Here is a 7,851-nt window from a genome sequence, read left to right on the forward strand (position 1 = left end):
CAGAAAACTGGAAATAGTTCTACCCATGGAACCAGCTATACCACTCTTGGGCATATAGACAAAAGATGCTCCAACATATAACAAGGACCAATGCTCCACTATGTTCATAGCAGCCTTATTTATGATAGCCAGAAGCTAGAAAGAACCCAGATGCCCTTCAACACAGGAAAGGATTCAGAAAATGTGGTACATTCACAGTCACAAAAGAACAAATATGGTATGTACTCACTGATAAATGGATATTAGCCAAACGAAGCTCAGAATTCACACGATACAACTCACAGATCATATGAATCCCAAGAAGGAAGAAGATCACACCAAAGTGTGGATGTTACAGTCCCACTCAGAAATGGGAACAAAATAATCTCTGGGAAGTAGAGGGAGAGAAAAATCTGGGAGGGAGAGAAAGGGGGGAGGGAAAATGAGGGCCAATACAGATATGGGAGAATATGAGAGAGAAATTGCAGGTCAAGAATTTGAGAATAGGTGTGTAGCAGTGGGAGAGGGGGAAATTGCTGGTAACCACTAAAAAGTCCCAGATGCCAGGGACCCAAGAGTTTCCTAGGACCCAAGAGGGAGTACATTAGCCGAAATACCCAACAAAACGGAGATAGAATCTGTAAAGACTATATCCAGTGGATAGGTAGAGCTCCCCATTGAGGGATAGGGCCACCCACCCACCTCAAAATATTAATCCAGAATTCCTCATGTCAAAAGGAAATGCAGGGACAAAGTTTGGAGCAGAGACTGAAGGAAAGGACATCCAGAAACTTCCCCACCTAGGGATCCATCCCATCTGTAGACACCAAACCCAAACACTATTGCTGATGCCAAGAAATGTTTGCTGACTGGAGTCTGGTGTTGCCGTCCTGTTAAACTCTAATTTTAGTTGAAGTTAAACTCTAATTTTAGTTGAAGTCTTTCCATTTTCACCTCTCCATGAGTGAATGAACTTGGGGTTTCATTTTTCTATCAAGCTCACCCAAACTTTTTATGATATCAACAAACAAAGTACCTCGGGGTTGGGTATTTAGCTTAGTGGTAGAGCGCTTACCTAGCAAGCGCAAGGACCTGGGTTCGGTCCTCAGCTCCAGAAAAAAAAAAAGACAACAAAAAACAAAGTACCTCATTTTCTTCTTATTTATTTATTTCTATCATATAGGACAAGTCACATATTTACCATGCCCACCTCCTCATGGTAAAAAACTTCTCACTATTATGAAAATATTAAGAATAACAACCGTGTAAAATAGAGCTTTTACATTAAGAACCAGTGTTTTATGATTTTTGTAAACACTAGAACAGACAGAAATCATCAAGAAAAAAGTAGATATTAAATCTTAATTTAAAAAGTCATATTAAATATAGAAACTTCAAGAAAATGGACTCTTTAAAATATGCTTTGTATGAAGAGTTTATCATTAGAGAAAGAATAGTTAAAAATGAAAATAGGAATGAAGAAAATAAGAGGGTTAAGTTTGCTACTTAAAGGGCTCTGAATGTTGAAACTTAAGAGAGTTAAGTATAATTAAACAATATAAAAATGCCTAAGATCATGTGAGACACTGGAAAACTTAAAAGGGTCCTGGATTCTTATGGTCATGGCCCTTAGAAGGGAATCTATTACTGTCACATTGCTAGAGCAGAACAATTCCCCACTATATTCTAAGTCATATCTTTATACCCACACAGAAATATAGCTCTTGCTATTCCAAATGAATTTGCAAATTGCTCTTTCTAATTCTCTGAAGAATCCAGTTGAAATTTTACAGTTGTTTTTTTTTCTTTTCTTTTTTTGGGGGGCTGGGGACCAAACCCAGGGCCTTGCGCTTGCTAGGCAAGTGCTCTACCACTGAGCTAAATCCCCAACTCCAGTTGAAATTTTGATGGGGATTGCATTGAATCTGTAGATTGTTTTTGTCAAAATAGACATTTTACATTAACTGTTCTCAACAATAAAAGAATTTCTGGGGGAATTACCATCCCTCACCTCAAGCTGTAAAATAGAGCAATAGTGATAAAAACTGCATGGTATTAGTACAGAGACTGGCAGGTAGATCAATGGAATAAAAATGGAGACCCTGAAATGAACCCGCACACCTATGGTAACTTGATCTTTGACAAAGTAGCTAAAAGTATGCATTGGAAAAAGACAACATTTTCAACAAATTTCAACAACGGCCTGGTTCAACTGGAGGTCAGCATGTAGAAGAATGCAAATTGACCCGTTTTTACCTCCTTATACAAAGCTCAAGTCCAAGTGGATCAAAGACCTCCACATAAAACCAGATACACTGTAACTAATAGAAGATAAAATGGGGAAGAGCCTCAAACACAGGCACAGAGGAAATTTTCCTGAACAGAATACTTAGGCTCTAAGATCAAGAATCAGCAAGTGGGACCTCATAAAATTGCAAAGCGTCCTTAAGGCAAACGACACTGTCAATAGGATAAAACAAAAACCAACAGATTGGGAAAAGGTCTTTACCAATCTTACATCCCATAGGGCTAATATATAGTATATACAAAGAACTCGAGAACTTGATTCCAGAGAATCAAATAATCCTATTAAAAATGGGGTACAGAGCTAAACAAAGAATTCTCAACTGAGGAATATCAAATGGCTGAGAAGCACCTTCAAAGAAATGCTCAACATCCTTAGTCTTTAGGGAAATGAAAATCAAAATAACTCTGAGATACCACCTCACACCAGTCAGAGTGCCTAAGATTAAAAACTCAGGTGACAAGATGTTGGAAAGAATGTGGAGAAAGAGGAACACTCCTCCATTATTGGAGAGATTGCAAGCTGGTACAACCATTCTGGAAATCAGTCTGGTGGTTCATTAAAAAACTGGAGATAGTACTACCTAAGGACCCAGCTATACCTCTCCTGGGAATATACCCAAAAGATGTTCCAACATACAAGAAAGACACATGCTCCACTATGTTCATAGCAACCTTATTTATAATAGACAGAAACTGTAAACAACCCAGATGCCCTTTAACAGAGGAATGGATACAGAAAATGTGGTACATTTCCACAATGGAGTACTACTCAGCTATTAAAAACAATGACTTCATGAATTTCTTAGGGAAATGGATGGAACTAGAAAATATCATCCTGAGTAAGGTAACTCAGTCACAAAAGAACACATATAGCATGTACCTACTGATAAGTGGATATTATCCCAAAAGCTTGAAATACCTAAGAAAAAAATTGCAGATCATATAAAGCTCATGAAGAAGAAAGACAAATATGTGAATGTTTCATTTTTCTTTTTAGAATGGAGAATAAAATACCCACAGGAGGAAATGCAGGGACAAAGAGTAGAACAGACACTGAAGAAAAGGTCATCCAGAAGCCACCCCTCCTGGGGATCCATCCCCTATGCAGTCATCAAACCCAGTTACTATTTCTGATGTCAAGAAATGCTTGCTGACAGGAGCTAGATATTGGTGTGTCCTGAGAGGCTCTGCCAGAGTCCTAGTGATACAGATGAGGAAGTTTGCAGCTAACCATTGCACCGAACAAGGAGACCCCAGTGGAGGAGTTAGGGAAAAGACTGAAGGAAATGAAGGGATTTGCAACACCATAGGAAGAACAACAGTTATCAACCAACCAGACCCCATTAGTGTTCTCAGAGGCCAAATCACTGACCAGTGAGTACACATGGAGGAACCTATGACTGCAGTCACATATGTAGCAGAGGATGCCGTGGTCCAGCCTCAGTAGGATGAAAAGCCCTTGGTCCTGTGAAGGCTCATTTCCCAAATTTAGTGGAATGCCAGGGTGCTGAGGTGGGAGTGGGTGGTTGGTAGTGGGAACATCCACAGAGAAGCAGGAGGAGGGAGAAAAGGCTATAGGAAAGGGGGGAAGGGCATAACTTGTGTAATGTAAATACATAAAATCTCCAAGATGATTTTAAAAAAAAGAAATGTAGCTCTTACTGCTCATCAAAGAAATCCGTTCTTCCAGGAGATGAAGTTCAACACATAGAAGCCACAATTAAACACAATCTAGTAATCCCCAGATCATGAATAGCCCAGCCCAAAAGTGCACATTTGCATCGTAGCTCCTGCATCTCCAGCTCAGGGCACATAGTAAAAGAGGGCACAGAAGCATTGTAAAAGCCAAAGTACCAGGAAGTCCGCTGTGAAACAGTCCATACTGGAAATAGCAGTAAAACCTGACCCAAACATTCATGATGGCAGTGCAAGTGTTAAAGTGAAAGAGTGGTTTTCCAGGGGTCAGTCAAACAAAAACAAAAGAAAAACAAACAAACAAACCCAAAAATGTATGTAATTAATGATTTCTGGGAGGCAAAGTATTAGCTTTTCCCAGAAATGCATGCACTCACATATTGGTTATCATATATAGAGTGTTCAGCCATTAAACCCAATACACACACACACACACACACACACACACACACACACACACACACGGCAATAATAAAAAAAAGACACTATATGTTTGAAGTAGAATATATGCATATATGCCAAGGGTATAAGGGGAGTAGCCTATTGGAGAATCTGGTGATGTGAAAGGAAGGAGGAAAATAACGTGATTTTATTCAATTAAAAACAAATGCAAAAAGAGGATTAGTTTAACACTGCAAGACCTAAATCTGAATTAAAAATAAATAAGTAAAGTAATATACCTAAGATAAAATATTCAATATCCTAAAATAAAACCTTAATTTAAAATTTTCTAAATTTTTTTTTTAAAAATTAAATTTGCCTCTCTGCACCCAAATCCCGTGGGAGGGAGAGCTAAACCTTCAGAGAGGCAGACAAGCCTGGGAAAACAGAAGAGACTGCTCTCTGCACACACATCTCGGACGCCAGAGGAAAACACCAAAGGCCATCTGGAACCCTGGTGCACTGAAGCTCCCAGAAGGGGCGGCGCATATCTTCCTGGTTGCTGCCGCTGCAGAGAGCCCGTGGGCAGCACCCCACGAGCGAACTTGAGCCTCGGGACCACAGGTAAGACCAACTTGTCTGCTGCAAGAAAGCTGCCTGGTGAACTCAAGACACAGGCCCACAGGAACAGCTGAAGACCTGTAGAGAGGAAAAACTACACGCCCGAAAGCAGAACACTCTGTCCCCATAACTGACTGAAAAAGAGGAAAACAGGTCTACAGCACTCCTGACACACAGGCTTATAGGACAGTCTAGCCACTGTCAGAAATAGCAGAACAAAGTTAACACTAGAGATAATCTGATGGCGAGAGGCAAGTGCAGGAACCCAAGCAACAGAAACCAAGACTACATGGCATCATCGGAGCCCAATTCTCCCACCAAAACAAACATGGAATATTCAAACACACCAGAAAAGCAAGATCTAGTTTCAAAATCATATTTGATCATGATGCTGGAGGACTTCAAGAAAGACGTGAAGAACTCCCTTAGGGAAACACAGGAAAACATTAATAAACAAGTAGAAGCCTACAGAGAGGAATCGCAAAAATCCCTGAAAGAATTCCAGGAAAACACAATCAAACAGTTGAAGGAATTAAAAATGGAAATAGAAGCAATCAAGAAAGAACACATGGAAACAACCCTGGATATAGAAAACCAAAAGAAGAGACAAGGTGCTGTAGATACAAGCTTCACCAACAGAATACAAGAGATGGAAGAGAGAACCTCAGGAGCAGAAGATTCCATAGAAATCATTGACTCAACTGTCAAAGATAATGTAAAGCGGAAAAAGCTACTGGTCCAAAACATACAGGAAATCCAGGACTCAATGAGAAGATCAAACCATTGTTTGATTAGCATTTTTTTAATCTTTGGAAATTTCAGATCATTATTCACCCAGTCCCACTCATTTCTCAGTCCTTGCATATCTGCCCTCCACTTTGGTAACTTTCTCTGCAAAAGAAAAATTAGAACAAAAATAGAAAACAAAGAAAACCATCTTGCCTATCCTCTGAGTGACCACCTGTTCTTCTATCAACATTCTGCCAATGTACCAACCTACCAACCTGATCTTCCGCGTTTCCTGACTCTCCATCACATAATCTTTTGATTCAGTGGTATTAGGAATTGCAGTGTGTATTACATAGTATACCCTTTTGCCCAATCAACTGTACCTGAAATGTTCATTGCAAAGTGTCACTGGTCAGTTTCAAGGCTTTTAGCTTCTGCCACACTCTTAGTACTGGATCCATGACCCTCCTCTTGGAGATCCTGCGGTTATGGACTCACAGGACTGACTTATTCATATGCTCCGTTAGTTCATAAATGGTCTAGGTGTTCCAGTGGGACACATGCCAGATGTGGGCCTGTATGATAAGTGAGTTAGTCAGCCCACTAGCTCTCCTGAGTCATCCAGGCAAGGGTTGGGGATCAGGTCTCCTGCACTCATGCCACTGGGGCCAGTTGTCCTTCATTCTCTCCACTAGAGCCAGGTCTTCTGCTTTCCTAAGTCCACATCAGTGCAAGCTGTGGTTGATAAGGGACCGAGTCAGCTCAGTATAGCTCTCAGAGATCAACACATACCCCAACTACTGCAGGGACAATGACCCTGACATGTCCCAAGGCAGAAACAGGAGTTCTGACATCACCATGACTTTAGGCCTCTCATAGCAAGCCATTCCAGTTCTCCCTCTCTTCATAGCATACAAATTGTTCCACTTTTTTTCTCTCCTGTCTCTTCATATTTGTTCCCGTTAGCATGCCACACCCTGCCCAGCTAGGTGTCTTTCTGCTTCTGCAAATAAAATGTTTTGAAAGAAATAAAATAAAATATCTGAATGACTTTTTTTTACCTTATCAAAATACCTCTTTCCCTCATTGACTACTACTTTTACCTTTTAAGGTCATATTGTGGTATACCATTACCTTTCCTTTGTAAATATAATATCAGACAGGGGACACCAAGAGAAAAACTGAAAACAACTTTGCTCTGAACCAGGGATTTGCTGCTTAATGGCTTTATCAGTTATTTCTCTCTCCTGAAGACTCCATTTCTGCTCAGCCTCTTTTTTTTATTATATACTAAAACTGAACCTTGATAGCAGGTTATAAAATGCCATTTAGCCTCCATATTCATAAAATGTGATGTTTGGCCAAAGAGGAAACTCTAATCTCATGTTTCCAAAATCAGCCTCACCTGCGTTTCCTGAAGCAGGCTCAGGGATTGCCTAGTTAGAATATTCCAAGTCTAGAGCCAACTTATCTTGGCCTGCTTTAGCTCCTTTAAATAGTCATTTGTTTCCTAACTCTGTATGTGACCTAACATCTTTGTGTCAGAAACCCAAGTGCCAGAGGAGTCCTGCAGTCTTTTCTCCTGAGTAGATAGGGTAACCTAAACAAGAAGTGATGAGTCCTTGTGAAACTCACAAAAACCTTTGGTTCAGGGCTATAGATGCTCACAGCACTCTGCCTTGCAATGGCTGTGTGACAGAGTTTGTTTATTCTTTTATCGTGGTATTTTTTTTTCAACATGTGGATTTAACATCTGAGTTTCTCTCCACATTTTGATGTCATAAATCCACAAAATTCTTCCTCTTTGGTCCTTTATTTCCTCCAATGTTAGAAGTGATTAAATGTCCAAAGCTTATATCTTAGTCAAACACACCGTTGCTCTTTTCCATCTCACTGCTATTGCCGGCTGTGTCTACACATTAGTGGGAAATTGTCAGACGAAACCTAACATTCTTGTTTTAGAAACCCATGTACCAGAGGAGTTCTGCAACAATTCTATTTTACTGCTGTGTTCTTCCCAAAGTCCACTCTTGATTTTGTGTCAGAATTTGTGGAATTGTCCATATGCCCTGAGTTATTTTGCAATTACTACTCTGGCCTATTAACTTGTTGCAATTGCATAAACTACACACACACACA

Source organism: Rattus norvegicus, chromosome 2, assembly GCF_021556685.1.
Source record: "Rattus norvegicus strain SHRSP/BbbUtx chromosome 2, alternate assembly SHRSP_T2T, whole genome shotgun sequence".
Classification (NCBI taxonomy): domain Eukaryota; kingdom Metazoa; phylum Chordata; class Mammalia; order Rodentia; family Muridae; genus Rattus; species Rattus norvegicus.